This window comes from Ambystoma mexicanum, chromosome 13 (genome assembly GCF_040938575.1).
Source record: "Ambystoma mexicanum isolate Mex_15411 chromosome 13, UKY_AmexF1_1, whole genome shotgun sequence".
Lineage (NCBI taxonomy): Eukaryota > Metazoa > Chordata > Amphibia > Caudata > Ambystomatidae > Ambystoma > Ambystoma mexicanum.
Genome location: NC_090938.1, coordinates 342087467 through 342104753, shown reverse-complemented (window position 1 = coordinate 342104753; position 17287 = coordinate 342087467). Strand labels below are relative to the sequence as shown.

The 17287-nt window shown below is 49.0% G+C and overlaps 6 non-coding genes across 6 annotated transcripts; all 6 read left to right on the top strand.

Annotated features, from left to right (window-relative positions):
* The first annotated feature begins 40 nt into the window (after positions 1 to 40).
* Positions 41 to 113, top strand: TRNAR-ACG (transfer RNA arginine (anticodon ACG)). Its single transcript has one exon. It is a non-coding gene; the product is annotated as a tRNA-Arg (tRNA).
* A 4525-nt stretch (positions 114 to 4638) lies between these two features.
* On the top strand, positions 4639 to 4711 carry TRNAR-ACG (transfer RNA arginine (anticodon ACG)). Its single transcript has one exon. It is a non-coding gene; the product is annotated as a tRNA-Arg (tRNA).
* A 312-nt stretch (positions 4712 to 5023) lies between these two features.
* TRNAR-ACG (transfer RNA arginine (anticodon ACG)) lies at positions 5024 to 5096 on the top strand. Its single transcript has one exon. It is a non-coding gene; the product is annotated as a tRNA-Arg (tRNA).
* Positions 5097 to 9622: 4526 nt separating this feature from the next.
* TRNAR-ACG (transfer RNA arginine (anticodon ACG)) lies at positions 9623 to 9695 on the top strand. The gene has a single exon. It is a non-coding gene; the product is annotated as a tRNA-Arg (tRNA).
* Positions 9696 to 10007: 312 nt separating this feature from the next.
* Positions 10008 to 10080, top strand: TRNAR-ACG (transfer RNA arginine (anticodon ACG)). The gene has a single exon. It is a non-coding gene; the product is annotated as a tRNA-Arg (tRNA).
* A 4895-nt stretch (positions 10081 to 14975) lies between these two features.
* TRNAR-ACG (transfer RNA arginine (anticodon ACG)) lies at positions 14976 to 15048 on the top strand. The gene has a single exon. It is a non-coding gene; the product is annotated as a tRNA-Arg (tRNA).
* The last annotated feature ends 2239 nt before the right edge of the window (positions 15049 to 17287 follow it).

Genomic DNA, 17287 nt, shown 5'->3' with positions numbered 1-17287 from the left:
TCGTAACAAAAGTGCTGATTCCAAGAGTAACTGCAGCAGAGGGCCAGTGGCGCAATGGATAACGCGTCTGCCTACGGAGCAGAAGATTCCAGGTTCGACTCCTGGCTGGCTCGTTCGCATGCTGCCTTTTTGTTCTAGAAAGTATTTAAAAATGAGCCTTGTCACGCATGGCACACAAAAGCACATTGTTTGTTCGTAGTTAGTGCGTTTTTTCTACCTCTCCTCTGGGAAAAATGAGAACTAAGTTTCTCATGATGGCACACGCTCGCTCACCTGCTCATTGTGGGCTTGTAGCGTTTTTTTCTACCTCTCCTTGTAAAAATGAGAAGTACGTTTCTCACTGTGTCTCAAGCAGGAAACTTCTGTTTCGTTACAAAAGTGCTGACTCCTGCTCACGCTGTAGCAGCGGTCCAGTGGCGCAATGGATAACACATTTGACTAATTCCAGGTTGACTCCTGGCTGGCTCGATCATAGGCTGCCTTTTTGATTTATTCAATATGTATACATGGTCGAAGGCTGCAGACAGGCCCAGTAACAAGAGGAGGGCTTGCTTCTTGGCATCTTTGATATCATCCTGTTGAATCTTTAGGTCCAATAAGGCCAATTCAGTGCCGTGGCTTGGTTGGAAACCAGATTGGCGCAAGCCCAGGAGATTGTGTGATTCCAGTCAAAACAGGTTCTTCCCTGTTCGTCCAAAACCATCAAGGACCACATTGACACCCTTGCTCTGAATCTGGCCGACTTCTGTAACCATTCCATCACCTGTGGAATCTTCCCCTCCACTCTGAAGCATTCTCTTGTGCACCCTCTTCTCAAAAATTCCACAGCCGACCCCTCCGGCCCGGCTAACTTCGCAGGTTTCTATCACTCCTTTCCAGGGCAAACTCTTGGAAAAGCTGACCATCTCCCAGCTTAATCTTCACACCGACTCTGTTGGTTGTCTCCATGACCATCAGCCTGGCTTCAGAGCTGTCAGAAGCATGGAAACTGCTCTCCTGAACACCTGTGAAGACCTGCTGTCCAACCATGACTCTAACATCCCTTTTGGGTCCTCATCCTACTCGATTTCTCTTCTGCCTTTGACACGGTCAACCATGCCATCCTGCTCAACTGTCTCCGTGATAAGCCGGGTATCACTGATCAGGCCCTGGCCTGGATGACCTCTTTCCACTCTGATCGGCCCTCCCAGGTCCAACTTGGGTCCTTCCTTTTCGCCATCTCATTCTCTACTTGTGGTGTTCCCCACGGGTCTAACCTCTCTCCCTGGCTGTTCAACCAATACCTGGCACCCATTTCCCACCGCATTGCAGCTCTCTGCTTCAACTTTCAGTGCTATGCGGATGACACTCTGCTTGTTTTCAGGCTTCCCTCCCTCATCTCTGACCGTCTGTCTGCCATCCAGGACTGGTCTGCCGCCAATGATCTCTGCCTTAATCCCATTTAGGCAGAGATTCTCCTCATCGGCACACCTGCACCCTCCTTTCCTGCCACTCTCTGGCCGGCCTCCCTTGGCCCTCTTCCTGCTCCCACCTTTGAGGCTAAGAACCTTGGGGTCATCTTCGACTCCACACTCTCCTTTTCTTCTCACATCTCTGACATCTCTAAGAAGTCAAACTACCAACTGTACATTTGCAGAGGTATTGTTCCTTTCCTCTCCTTCCCCCAGAAGCTTACTGTATCTAGAGCTCTGATTCTCTCTAGGCTAGACTACTGCAACAGCCTCTTTCTAAATCTGCCTGCTTCTTCTCTCTGTCCTCTGCAACTCATCCAGAACAGGACTGCAAGACGTTTCCTTGGTCTGAAGCCCAGGGATCGTATCTCTCGAGCCCTGAAATCTTTTCATTGCTCCCAGTGGCCGCAAGGGTTAAATTCAAGTCCCTCTGCATTGTCCACAAGGCTTACTGGGGCCTGGGTCCAAAATACCTTCAACTCTCCCTCCGTAAATACCTTCCCACTCGAGCTCTTTTCTCATCCACCTCCAACTCCCTCAGGGCCGGTCGCTTCTCCAAGCAACGAGTTGGGGGTAGATCTCTTTCCTCAGCTGGGGCCTCCCTCTGGAACAGCCTGCCTGCCACACTGAAACTTGAGGAGAACCATCTCTGGTTCCGGAAGCACCTCAAGACCTTCCTCTTTGCTTCTGCCTTTGCTCTTCCGCTCCCCTGCTGATCTGTCTGCTTCGGCTCCGTGCACCTGGCTACCCTCTGATTTCGGGCCAAGGTCCCTGCCCACCCAGCCGCACACCTGCACTGCCTCCTGGCAACCCTTGCACGCAATCCTTGCACTTGGGTCTGTATCTGTAACCCTACAGTGCCCTTACCTGCACTTATCAGACACCCCTTGTCTGCGCTTTAAACCTCGCACTTGCCACCCTGCTGGCTGCGCTACCAGTTGTTGTTGTTTTTATCCCTTCCTAGGCACGTTCCACCTCGCCCCTCTCCTTGCACTTTCCTCCCTCCCTCTCCCCTGCACTTGAGCATTCTCAATGTCACTGGGCCTAGGAAGATCGCTGTTTTGTCCTCCCTTCTTCCCCTCCCTTGCCTCGTCACGCTCTGAAACACGCGTGTATGAGTACGATTCAAATACAATATCATGTCATATCATAGCAGGAATCTATAGATCTGAAGATACGCAACTCCTTCAATCATTCATTGCAAACAGTAACAAACAAGGATAATTCCTCAGTGGTGTGATGGAGGCCCTTAACAGGTCTGAGGGATGTCCCCAACATCTGGAACACGATTTATCCTCCCATTACACCACTAATGAAACTTCTTTGCCTTCTCCATTGTTCAGGACGTTTTGGCATGTGCCAATTTGCACTGGACGCAGATCCCCTGCCGCTGAGGCCTCTTGGCCATGACCTTTTAGCACTGCTATGATTTGGCAAGTGAAGAATCACAACATAGGGCCACCACTAGATGCAATGTGATGTACGCTATCTGCCAAGATGGGCTACGTGCTACATGCCAACATACAGAAAGCGGAGTCTTTACTTTTTGAAGGGTCTTCCTGTGAAAGGGCTGTTTGGCGCTTACATGGCAGAATGCATGGACCTCAGAATAGAATACTTTGTGCATCTACCTACATCCGAAGAGACACTGTCAAAGGCGTGCCTGTTCACTTTGACTGCCTGTCTGATCTTGAACAACTAGCGTAGGTCTGGGGTAAGTTGAAGACTCAACAAACACGTACCTTAACTCGGTAGTGATATGAAGATATGGAAAGGCTGGGCGAAATCTATTGGGATCAAAGGACCTCGTGTCACCTTGCCAGTCTACAGTGGTTTGATGGATAGGGGTACAGTGGGGTGGGGCAGTGGGTAGGGTAGGTGTACAGTGGTGTGGGATATTGTGGGTAGCGAAGAGTGGGGTAGGTGTAGAGTGGTTTGGGGTATAGTCAGTGGTGGTAGAGTAGGGTGGGGATAAGGGTAGATTGGGTGAGAGGGGAGAGGTGGGAATAGAGGGGGTGGGGTAGTGAGTTAAGGTCAGGTAGAATTGGGTAAGATTTTTGTTATTATACCGGTAGCCATTTACAGCGGCAATTAAGCCATTAACTCACAGCAGACTGCTTAGAAACAACATAGATACCAGGGGTTGAGTTTTGGGTGGGAGGGGCAAGGAGTGGGTGGGAATGGCCAAAGAGGTAAGCATGGCCCAAGGCAGTCAATTAGACGATAAACAACCAACAATATTTAACAAATAAATAACCCAAAAAAAAACAAGTCGTGTGTCCCTCTTCACATGTCATCTCCCTCCTACCTGTACTTCAATGCAACGGTTTCGGCTTATAGGTGGTGCTTAAAATGCACAGTAGGCCATGTACCTTCATCGCACCGGTGTTGTATACTAAACTGTTCCCCATGATAGACTGCTCGCCTGGTGTTCGGCAATCTTGGAGCCCCAACCCAACACCCTGACACAGCGATCGCCAAAAGGAAATAAAAATGTGCTGAAATGCTCCAGCCGGGCTTCTTAGTCCTGCTCTCTAAGAGGAAGGCTGCAGCTCAATAAAACACCTTTTAAGAAGTAAACAAAAAATTGTATTCAATATATTATATGTTATTTCTTAAAGTGAAAAACCCCATTTTATGTCTCTCACGTGTTGCATGTTTCGCGTTTCTGTAGCATGCACGTCGAGTACTCCTTGGCACGCCTATCACTCAGGCCTTACCTGTTTCATATCTGTATGGCACTTTTGGGGTTGATCTGGGTACAGATCATCCTCTCCCGCGGATTTAACACTGGAGAGCACCGAGCACATAAAATGGTACAATACTAAAAAGTGAAAACAGTCTAAATCTGTTATTTGCGCATGAAAATGTGAGTGCTATCGTACAATAAATGAGATGCTTGGTCCGTAAAACTCGCCAGAAAATACGTGCAGACAGTTGCAATCCGGGCAGTATCTGATGCCAAATGTGTTCTTTGTCAGATGTGTGTATGTATTGTTTTCAATAAAGTATTTAAAAATGAGCCTTCTTTAACACATGTCACACGCCTGCTTATTGTGTGTTGGTAGCGTTTTTCCTACCTCTCGCTGTAAAAATGAGAACAAAGTTTCTCGTGATGTCTCAGGCAGCCTGACCTGAGCCTCTGGTTCGTAACAAAAGTGCTGAATGCAGCGCACAGTGCAGCAGCGGGCCAGTGGCGCAATGGATAACGCGTCTGCCTACGGAGCAGAAGATTCCAGGTTCGACTCCTGGCTGGCTCATTCAAATGCTGCCTTTTTGTTCTGTATTTAAAAATGAGCCTTCTCACGCAAGGCACTCGAAAGCTCATTGTGTGTTTGTAGTCACTGTTGCAGCGTGTTTCTACCTCTACTCGGGAGAAAAAATGGGAACTACGTTATTTCTCATGATGTCTCTAACACATGGCACACGCCTGCTCATTGTCAGTTCGTAGGCGTGTTTTCAACCACCTCTCCTTATAAAAATGAGAACTAAGTTGCTCATGATGGCTCAATCCGCATGATGAGCCTCTGCGTCGTAACAAAAGTGCTGATTCCAAGAGTCACTGCAGCAGAGGGCCAGTGGCGCAATGGATAACGCGTCTGCCTACGGAGCAGAAGATTCCAGGTTCGACTCCTGGCTGGCTCGTTCGCATGCTGCCTTTTTGTTCTAGAAAGTATTTAAAAATGAGCCTTGTCACGCATGGCACACAAAAGCACATTGTTTGTTCGTAGTTAGTGCGTTTTTTCTACCTCTCCTCTGGGAAAAATGAGAACTAAGTTTCTCATGATGGCACACGCTCGCTCACCTGCTCATTGTGGGCTTGTAGCGTTTTTTTCTACCTCTCCTTGTAAAAATGAGAAGTACGTTTCTCACTGTGTCTCAAGCAGGAAACTTCTGTTTCGTTACAAAAGTGCTGACTCCTGCTCACGCTGTAGCAGCGGTCCAGTGGCGCAATGGATAACACATTTGACTAATTCCAGGTTGACTCCTGGCTGGCTCGATCATAGGCTGCCTTTTTGATTTATTCAATATGTATACATGGTCGAAGGCTGCAGAGAGGCCCAGTAACAAGAGGAGGGCTTGCTTCTTGGCATCTTTGATATCACCCTGTTGAATCTTTAGGTCCAGTAAGGCCGATTCAGTGCCGTGGCTTGGTTGGAAACCAGATTGGCGCAAGCCCAGGAGATTGTGTGATTCCAGTCAAAACAGGTTCTTCCCTGTTCGTCCAAAACCATCAAGGACCACATTGACACCCTTGCTCTGAATCTGGCCGACTTCTGTAACCATTCCATCACCTGTGGAATCTTCCCCTCCACTCTGAAGCATTCTCTTGTGCACCCTCTTCTCAAAAATTCCACAGCCGACCCCTCCGGCCCGGCTAACTTCGCAGGTTTCTATCACTCCTTTCCAGGGCAAACTCTTGGAAAAGCTGACCATCTCCCAGCTTAATCTTCACACCGACTCTGTTGGTTGTCTCCATGACCATCAGCCTGGCTTCAGAGCTGTCAGAAGCATGGAAACTGCTCTCCTGAACACCTGTGAAGACCTGCTGTCCAACCATGACTCTAACATCCCTTTTGGGTCCTCATCCTACTCGATTTCTCTTCTGCCTTTGACACGGTCAACCATGCCATCCTGCTCAACTGTCTCCGTGATAAGCCGGGTATCACTGATCAGGCCCTGGCCTGGATGACCTCTTTCCACTCTGATCGGCCCTCCCAGGTCCAACTTGGGTCCTTCCTTTTCGCCATCTCATTCTCTACTTGTGGTGTTCCCCACGGGTCTAACCTCTCTCCCTGGCTGTTCAACCAATACCTGGCACCCATTTCCCACCGCATTGCAGCTCTCTGCTTCAACTTTCAGTGCTATGCGGATGACACTCTGCTTGTTTTCAGGCTTCCCTCCCTCATCTCTGACCGTCTGTCTGCCATCCAGGACTGGTCTGCCGCCAATGATCTCTGCCTTAATCCCATTTAGGCAGAGATTCTCCTCATCGGCACACCTGCACCCTCCTTTCCTGCCACTCTCTGGCCGGCCTCCCTTGGCCCTCTTCCTGCTCCCACCTTTGAGGCTAAGAACCTTGGGGTCATCTTCGACTCCACACTCTCCTTTTCTTCTCACATCTCTGACATCTCTAAGAAGTCAAACTACCAACTGTACATTTGCAGAGGTATTGTTCCTTTCCTCTCCTTCCCCCAGAAGCTTACTGTATCTAGAGCTCTGATTCTCTCTAGGCTAGACTACTGCAACAGCCTCTTTCTAAATCTGCCTGCTTCTTCTCTCTGTCCTCTGCAACTCATCCAGAACAGGACTGCAAGACGTTTCCTTGGTCTGAAGCCCAGGGATCGTATCTCTCCAGCCCTGAAATCTTTTCATTGCTCCCAGTGGCTGCAAGGGTTAAATTCAAGTCCCTCTGCATTGTCCACAAGGCTTACTGGGGCCTGGGTCCAAAATACCTTCAACTCTCCCTCCGTAAATACCTTCCCACTCGAGCTCTTTTCTCCTCCACCTCCAACTCCCTCAGGGCCGGTCGCTTCTCCAAGCAACGAGTTGGGGGTAGATCTCTTTCCTCAGCTGGGGCCTCCCTCTGGAACAGCCTGCCTGCCACACTGAAACTTGAGGAGAACCATCTCTGGTTCCGGAAGCACCTCAAGACCTTCCTCTTTGCTTCTGCCTTTGCTCTTCCGCTCCCCTGCTGATCTGTCTGCTTCAGCTCCGTGCACCTGGCTACCCTCTGATTTCGGGCCAAGGTCCCTGCCCACCCAGCCGCACACCTGCACTGCCTCCTGGCAACCCTTGCACGCAATCCTTGCACTTGGGTCTGTATCTGTAACCCTACAGTGCCCTTACCTGCACTTATCAGACACCCCTTGTCTGCGCTTTAAACCTCGCACTTGCCACCCTGCTGGCTGCGCTACCAGTTGTTGTTGTTTTTATCCCTTCCTAGGCACGTTCCACCTCGCCCCTCTCCTTGCACTTTCCTCCCTCCCTCTCCCCTGCACTTGAGCATTCTCAATGTCACTGGGCCTAGGAAGATCGCTGTTTTGTCCTCCCTTCTTCCCCTCCCTTGCCTCGTCACGCTCTGAAACACGCGTGTATGAGTACGATTCAAATACAATATCATGTCATATCATAGCAGGAATCTATAGATCTGAAGATACGCAACTCCTTCAATCATTCATTGCAAACAGTAACAAACAAGGATAATTCCTCAGTGGTGTGATGGAGGCCCTTAACAGGTCTGAGGGATGTCCCCAACATCTGGAACACGATTTATCCTCCCATTACACCACTAATGAAACTTCTTTGCCTTCTCCATTGTTCAGGACGTTTTGGCATGTGCCAATTTGCACTGGACGCAGATCCCCTGCCGCTGAGGCCTCTTGGCCATGACCTTTTAGCACTGCTATGATTTGGCAAGTGAAGAATCACAACATAGGGCCACCACTAGATGCAATGTGATGTACGCTATCTGCCAAGATGGGCTACGTGCTACATGCCAACATACAGTAAGCGGAGTCTTTACTTTTTGAAGGGTCTTCCCGTGAAAGGGCTGTTTGGCGCTTACATGGCAGAATGCATGGACCTCAGAATAGAATACTTTGTGCATCTACCTACATCCGAAGAGACACTGTCAAAGGCGTGCCTGTTCACTTTGACTGCCTGTCTGATCTTGAACAACTAGCGTAGGTCTGGGGTAAGTTGAAAACTCAACAAACACGTACCTTAACTCGGTAGTGATCTGAAGATATGGAAAGGCTGGGCGAAATCTATTGGGATCAAAGGACCTCGTGTCACCTTGCCAGTCTACAGTGGTTTGATGGATAGGGGTACAGTGGGGTGGGGCAGTGGGTAGGGTAGGTCTACAGTGGTGTGGGATATTGTGGGTAGCGAAGAGTGGGGTAGGTGTAGAGTGGTTTGGGGTATAGTCAGTGGTGGTAGAGTAGGGTGGGGATAAGGGTAGATTGGGTGAGAGGGGAGAGGTGGGAATAGAGGGGGTGGGGTAGTGAGTTAAGGACAGGTAGAATTGGGTAAGATTTTTGTTATCATACCGGTAGCCATTTACAGCGGCAATTAAGCCATTAAATCACAGCAGACTGCTTAGAAACAACATAGATACCAGGGGTTGAGTTTTGGGTGGGAGGGGCAAGGAGTGGGTGGGAATGGCCAAAGAGGTAAGCATGGCCCAAGGCAGTCATTTAGACGATAAACAACCAACAATATTTAACAAATAAATAACCCAAAAAAAACCAAGTCGTGTGTCCCTCTTCACATGTCATCTCCCTCCTACCTGTACTTCAATGCAACGGTTTCGGCTTATAGGTGGTGCTTAAAATGCACAGTAGGCCATGTGCCTTCATCGCACCGGTGTTGTATACTAAACTGTTCCCCATGATAGACTGCTCGCCTGGTGTTCGGCAATCTTGGAGCCCCAACCCAACACCCTGACACAGCGATCGCCAAAAGGAAATAAAAATGTGCTGAAATGCTCCAGCCGGGCTTCTTAGTCCTGCTCTCTAAGAGGAAGGCTACAGCTCAATAAAACACCTTTTAAGAAGTAAACAAAAAATTGTATTCAATATATTATATGTTATTTTCTTAAAGTGAAAAACCCCATTTTATGTCTCTCACTTGTTGCATGTTTCGCGTTTCTGTGGCATGCACGTCGAGTACTCCTTGGCACGCCTATCACTCAGGCCTTATCTATTTCATATCTGTATGGCACTTTTGGGGTTGATCTGGGTACAGATCATCCTCTCCCGCGGATTTAACACTGAAGAGCACCGAGCACATAAAATGGTACAATACTAAAAAGTGAAAACAGTCTAAATCTGTTATTTGCGCATGAAAATGTGAGTGCTATAGTACAATAAATGAGATGCTTGGTCCGTAAAACTCGCCAGAAAATACGTGCAGAGAGTTGCAATCCGGGCAGTATCTGATGCCAAATGCGTTCTTTGTCAGATGTTTGTATGTATTGTTTTCAATAAAGTATTTAAAAATGAGCCTTCTTTAACACATGTCACACGCCTGCTTATTGTGTGTTGGTAGCGTTTTTCCTACCTCTCGCTGTAAAAATGAGAACAAAGTTTCTCGTGATGTCTCAGGCAGCCTGACCTGAGCCTCTGGTTCGTAACAAAAGTGCTGAATGCAGCTCACAGTGCAGCAGCGGGCCAGTGGCGCAATGGATAACGCGTCTGCCTACGGAGCAGAAGATTCCAGGTTCGACTCCTGGCTGGCTCGTTCAAATGCTGCCTTTTTGTTCTGTATTTAAAAATGAGCCTTCTCACGCAAGGCACTCGAAAGCTCATTGTGTGTTTGTAGTCACTGTTGCAGCGTGTTTCTACCTCTACTCGGGAGAAAAAATGGGAACTACGTTATTTCTCATGATGTCTCTAACACATGGCACACGCCTGCTCATTGTCAGTTCGTAGGCGTGTTTTCAACCACCTCTCCTTATAAAAATGAGAACTAAGTTGCTCATGATGGCTCAATCCGCATGATGAGCCTCTGCGTCGTAACAAAAGTGCTGATTCCAAGAGTCACTGCAGCAGAGGGCCAGTGGCGCAATGGATAACGCGTCTGCCTACGGAGCAGAAGATTCCAGGTTCGACTCCTGGCTGGCTCGTTCGCATGCTGCCTTTTTGTTCTAGAAAGTATTTAAAAATGAGCCTTGTCACGCATGGCACACAAAAGCACATTGTTTGTTCGTAGTTAGTGCGTTTTTTCTACCTCTCCTCTGGGAAAAATGAGAACTAAGTTTCTCATGATGGCACACGCTCGCTCACCTGCTCATTGTGGGCTTGTAGCGTTTTTTTCTACCTCTCCTTGTAAAAATGAGAAGTACGTTTCTCACTGTGTCTCAAGCAGGAAACTTCTGTTTCGTTACAAAAGTGCTGACTCCTGCTCACGCTGTAGCAGCGGTCCAGTGGCGCAATGGATAACACATTTGACTAATTCCAGGTTGACTCCTGGCTGGCTCGATCATAGGCTGCCTTTTTGATTTATTCAATATGTATACATGGTCGAAGGCTGCAGACAGGCCCAGTAACAAGAGGAGGGCTTGCTTCTTGGCATCTTTGATATCATCCTGTTGAATCTTTAGGTCCAATAAGGCCGATTCAGTGCCGTGGCTTGGTTGGAAACCAGATTGGCGCAAGCCCAGGAGATTGTGTGATTCCAGTCAAAACAGGTTCTTCCCTGTTCGTCCAAAACCATCAAGGACCACATTGACACCCTTGCTCTGAATCTGGCCGACTTCTGTAACCATTCCATCACCTGTGGAATCTTCCCCTCCACTCTGAAGCATTCTCTTGTGCACCCTCTTCTCAAAAATTCCACAGCCGACCCCTCCGGCCCGGCTAACTTCGCAGGTTTCTATCACTCCTTTCCAGGGCAAACTCTTGGAAAAGCTGACCATCTCCCAGCTTAATCTTCACACCGACTCTGTTGGTTGTCTCCATGACCATCAGCCTGGCTTCAGAGCTGTCAGAAGCATGGAAACTGCTCTCCTGAACACCTGTGAAGACCTGCTGTCCAACCATGACTCTAACATCCCTTTTGGGTCCTCATCCTACTCGATTTCTCTTCTGCCTTTGACACGGTCAACCATGCCATCCTGCTCAACTGTCTCCGTGATAAGCCGGGTATCACTGATCAGGCCCTGGCCTGGATGACCTCTTTCCACTCTGATCGGCCCTCCCAGGTCCAACTTGGGTCCTTCCTTTTCGCCATCTCATTCTCTACTTGTGGTTTTCCCCACGGGTCTAACCTCTCTCCCTGGCTGTTCAACCAATACCTGGCACCCATTTCCCACCGCATTGCAGCTCTCTGCTTCAACTTTCAGTGCTATGCGGATGACACTCTGCTTGTTTTCAGGCTTCCCTCCCTCATCTCTGACCGTCTGTCTGCCATCCAGGACTGGTCTGCCGCCAATGATCTCTGCCTTAATCCCATTTAGGCAGAGATTCTCCTCATCGGCACACCTGCACCCTCCTTTCCTGCCACTCTCTGGCCGGCCTCCCTTGGCCCTCTTCCTGCTCCCACCTTTGAGGCTAAGAACCTTGGGGTCATCTTCGACTCCACACTCTCCTTTTCTTCTCACATCTCTGACATCTCTAAGAAGTCAAACTACCAACTGTACATTTGCAGAGGTATTGTTCCTTTCCTCTCCTTCCCCCAGAAGCTTACTGTATCTAGAGCTCTGATTCTCTCTAGGCTAGACTACTGCAACAGCCTCTTTCTAAATCTGCCTGCTTCTTCTCTCTGTCCTCTGCAACTCATCCAGAACAGGACTGCAAGACGTTTCCTTGGTCTGAAGCCCAGGGATCGTATCTCTCCAGCCCTGAAATCTTTTCATTGCTCCCAGTGGCTGCAAGGGTTAAATTCAAGTCCCTCTGCATTGTCCACAAGGCTTACTGGGGCCTGGGTCCAAAATACCTTCAACTCTCCCTCCGTAAATACCTTCCCACTCGAGCTCTTTTCTCCTCCACCTCCAACTCCCTCAGGGCCGGTCGCTTCTCCAAGCAACGAGTTGGGGGTAGATCTCTTTCCTCAGCTGGGGCCTCCCTCTGGAACAGCCTGCCTGCCACACTGAAACTTGAGGAGAACCATCTCTGGTTCCGGAAGCACCTCAAGACCTTCCTCTTTGCTTCTGCCTTTGCTCTTCCGCTCCCCTGCTGATCTGTCTGCTTCGGCTCCGTGCACCTGGCTACCCTCTGATTTCGGGCCAAGGTCCCTGCCCACCCAGCCGCACACCTGCACTGCCTCCTGGCAACCCTTGCACGCAATCCTTGCACTTGGGTCTGTATCTGTAACCCTACAGTGCCCTTACCTGCACTTATCAGACACCCCTTGTCTGCGCTTTAAACCTCGCACTTGCCACCCTGCTGGCTGCGCTACCAGTTGTTGTTGTTTTTATCCCTTCCTAGGCACGTTCCACCTCGCCCCTCTCCTTGCACTTTCCTCCCTCCCTCTCCCCTGCACTTGAGCATTCTCAATGTCACTGGGCCTAGGAAGATCGCTGTTTTGTCCTCCCTTCTTCCCCTCCCTTGCCTCGTCACGCTCTGAAACACGCGTGTATGAGTACGATTCAAATACAATATCATGTCATATCATAGCAGGAATCTATAGATCTGAAGATACGCAACTCCTTCAATCATTCATTGCAAACAGTAACAAACAAGGATGATTCCTCAGTGGTGTGATGGAGGCCCTTAACAGGTCTGAGGGATGTCCCCAACATCTGGAACACGATTTATCCTCCCATTACACCACTAATGAAACTTCTTTGCCTTCTCCATTGTTCAGGACGTTTTGGCATGTGCCAATTTGCACTGGACGCAGATCCCCTGCCGCTGAGGCCTCTTGGCCATGACCTTTTAGCACTGCTATGATTTGGCAAGTGAAGAATCACAACATGGGGCCACCACTAGATGCAATGTGATGTACGCTATCTGCCAAGATGGGCTACGTGCTACATGCCAACATACAGAAAGCGGAGTCTTTACTTTTTGAAGGGTCTTCCCGTGAAAGGGCTGTTTGGCGCTTACATGGCAGAATGCATGGACCTCAGAATAGAATACTTTGTGCATCTACCTACATCCGAAGAGACACTGTCAAAGGCGTGCCTGTTCACTTTGACTGCCTGTCTGATCTTGAACAACTAGCGTAGGTCTGGGGTAAGTTGAAGACTCAACAAACACGTACCTTAACTCGGTAGTGATCTGAAGATATGGAAAGGCTGGGCGAAATCTATTGGGATCAAAGGACCTCGTGTCACCTTGCCAGTCTACAGTGGTTTGATGGATAGGGGTACAGTGGGGTGGGGCAGTGGGTAGGGTAGGTGTACAGTGGTGTGGGATATTGTGGGTAGCGAAGAGTGGGGTAGGTGTAGAGTGGTTTGGGGTATAGTCAGTGGTGGTAGAGTAGGGTGGGGATAAGGGTAGATTGGGTGAGAGGGGAGAGGTGGGAATAGAGGGGGTGGGGTAGTGAGTTAAGGACAGGTAGAATTGGGTAAGATTTTTGTTATTATACCGGTAGCCATTTACAGCGGCAATTAAGCCATTAACTCACAGCAGACTGCTTAGAAACAACATAGATACCAGGGGTTGAGTTTTGGGTGGGAGGGGCAAGGAGTGGGTGGGAATGGCCAAAGAGGTAAGCATGGCCCAAGGCAGTCAATTAGACGATAAACAACCAACAATATTTAACAAATAAATAACCCAAAAAAAAACAAGTCGTGTGTCCCTCTTCACATGTCATCTCCCTCCTACCTGTACTTCAATGCAACGGTTTCGGCTTATAGGTGGTGCTTAAAATGCACAGTAGGCCATGTGCCTTCATCGCACCGGTGTTGTATACTAAACTGTTCCCCATGATAGACTGCTCGCCTGGTGTTCGGCAATCTTGGAGCCCCAACCCAACACCCTGACACAGCGATCGCCAAAAGGAAATAAAAATGTGCTGAAATGCTCCAGCCGGGCTTCTTAGTCCTGCTCTCTAAGAGGAAGGCTACAGCTCAATAAAACACCTTTTAAGAAGTAAACAAAAAATTGTATTCAATATATTATATGTTATTTCTTAAAGTGAAAAACCCCATTTTATGTCTCTCACTTGTTGCATGTTTCGCGTTTCTGTAGCATGCACGTCGAGTACTCCTTGGCACGCCTATCACTCAGGCCTTATCTGTTTCATATCTGTATGGCACTTTTGGGGTTGATCTGGGTACAGATCATCCTCTCCCGCGGATTTAACACTGAAGAGCACCGAGCACATAAAATGGTACAATACTAAAAAGTGAAAACATTCTAAATCTGTTATTTGCGCATGAAAATGTGAGTGCTATCGTACAATAAATGAGATGCTTGGTCCGTAAAACTCGCCAGAAAATACGTGCAGAGAGTTGCAATCCGGGCAGTATCTGATGCCAAATGCGTTCTTTGTCAGATGTTTGTATTTATTGTTTTCAATAAAGTATTTAAAAATGAGCCTTCTTTAACACATGTCACACGCCTGCTTATTGTGTGTTGGTAGCGTTTTTCCTACCTCTCGCTGTAAAAATGAGAACAAAGTTTCTCGTGATGTCTCAGGCAGCCCGACCTGAGCCTCTGGTTCGTAACAAAAGTGCTGAATGCAGCACACAGTGCAGCAGCGGGCCAGTGGCGCAATGGATAACGCGTCTGCCTACGGAGCAGAAGATTCCCTGGCTGGCTCGTTCAAATGCTGCCTGTTCTGTATTTAAATATGAGCCTTCTCACGCAAGGCACTCGAAAGCTCATTGTGTGTTTGTAGTCACTGTTGCAGCGTGTTTCTACCTCTACTCGGGAGAAAAAATGGGAACTACGTTATTTCTCATGATGTCTCTAACACATGGCACACGCCTGCTCATTGTCAGTTCGTAGGCGTGTTTTCAACCACCTCTCCTTATAAAAATGAGAACTAAGTTGCTCATGATGGCTCAATCCGCATGATGAGCATCTGCGTCGTAACAAAAGTGCTGATTCCAAGAGTCACTGCAGCAGAGGGCCAGTGGCGCAATGGATAACGCGTCTGCCTACGGAGCAGAAGATTCCAGGTTCGACTCCTGGCTGGCTCGTTCGCATGCTGCCTTTTTGTTCTAGAAAGTATTTAAAAATGAGCCTTGTCACGCATGGCACACAAAAGCACATTGTTTGTTCGTAGTTAGTGCGTTTTTTCTACCTCTCCTCTTGGAAAAATGAGAACTAAGTTTCTCATGATGGCACACGCTCGCTCACCTGCTCATTGTGGGCTTGTAGCGTTTTTTTCTACCTCTCCTTGTAAAAATGAGAAGTACGTTTCTCACTGTGTCTCAAGCAGGAAACTTCTGTTTCGTTACAAAAGTGCTGACTCCTGCTCACGCTGTAGCAGCGGTCCAGTGGCGCAATGGATAACACATTTGACTAATTCCAGGTTGACTCCTGGCTGGCTCGATCATAGGCTGCCTTTTTGATTTATTCAATATGTATACATGGTCGAAGGCTGCAGACAGGCCCAGTAACAAGAGGAGGGCTTGCTTCTTGGCATCTTTGATATCATCCTGTTGAATCTTTAGGTCCAGTAAGGCCGATTCAGTGCCGTGGCTTGGTTGGAAACCAGATTGGCGCAAGCCCAGGAGATTGTGTGATTCCAGTCAAAACAGGTTCTTCCCTGTTCGTCCAAAACCATCAAGGACCACATTGACACCCTTGCTCTGAATCTGGCCGACTTCTGTAACCATTCCATCACCTGTGGAATCTTCCCCTCCACTCTGAAGCATTCTCTTGTGCACCCTCTTCTCAAAAATTCCACAGCCGACCCCTCCGGCCCGGCTAACTTCGCAGGTTTCTATCACTCCTTTCCAGGGCAAACTCTTGGAAAAGCTGACCATCTCCCAGCTTAATCTTCACACCGACTCTGTTGGTTGTCTCCATGACCATCAGCCTGGCTTCAGAGCTGTCAGAAGCATGGAAACTGCTCTCCTGAACACCTGTGAAGACCTGCTGTCCAACCATGACTCTAACATCCCTTTTGGGTCCTCATCCTACTCGATTTCTCTTCTGCCTTTGACACGGTCAACCATGCCATCCTGCTCAACTGTCTCCGTGATAAGCCGGGTATCACTGATCAGGCCCTGGCCTGGATGACCTCTTTCCACTCTGATCGGCCCTCCCAGGTCCAACTTGGGTCCTTCCTTTTCGCCATCTCATTCTCTACTTGTGGTGTTCCCCACGGGTCTAACCTCTCTCCCTGGCTGTTCAACCAATACCTGGCACCCATTTCCCACCGCATTGCAGCTCTCTGCTTCAACTTTCAGTGCTATGCGGATGACACTCTGCTTGTTTTCAGGCTTCCCTCCCTCATCTCTGACCGTCTGTCTGCCATCCAGGACTGGTCTGCTGCCAATGATCTCTGCCTTAATCCCATTTAGGCAGAGATTCTCCTCATCGGCACACCTGCACCCTCCTTTCCTGCCACTCTCTGGCCGGCCTCCCTTGGCCCTCTTCCTGCTCCCACCTTTGAGGCTAAGAACCTTGGGGTCATCTTCGACTCCACACTCTCCTTTTCTTCTCACATCTCTGACATCTCTAAGAAGTCAAACTACCAACTGTACATTTGCAGAGGTATTGTTCCTTTCCTCTCCTTCCCCCAGAAGCTTACTGTATCTAGAGCTCTGATTCTCTCTAGGCTAGACTACTGCAACAGCCTCTTTCTAAATCTGCCTGCTTCTTCTCTCTGTCCTCTGCAACTCATCCAGAACAGGACTGCAAGACGTTTCCTTGGTCTGAAGCCCAGGGATCGTATCTCTCCAGCCCTGAAATCTTTTCATTGCTCCCAGTGGCTGCAAGGGTTAAATTCAAGTCCCTCTGCATTGTCCACAAGGCTTACTGGGGCCTGGGTCCAAAATACCTTCAACTCTCCCTCCGTAAATACCTTCCCACTCGAGCTCTTTTCTCCTCCACCTCCAACTCCCTCAGGGCCGGTCGCTTCTCCAAGCAACGAGTTGGGGGTAGATCTCTTTCCTCAGCTGGGGCCTCCCTCTGGAACAGCCTGCCTGCCACACTGAAACTTGAGGAGAACCATCTCTGGTTCCGGAAGCACCTCAAGACCTTCCTCTTTGCTTCTGCCTTTGCTCTTCCGCTCCCCTGCTGATCTGTCTGCTTCGGCTCCGTGCACCTGGCTACCCTCTGATTTCGGGCCAAGGTCCCTGCCCACCCAGCCGCACACCTGCACTGCCTCCTGGCAACCCTTGCACGCAATCCTTGCACTTGGGTCTGTATCTGTAACCCTACAGTGCCCTTACCTGCACTTATCAGACACCCCTTGTCTGCGCTTTA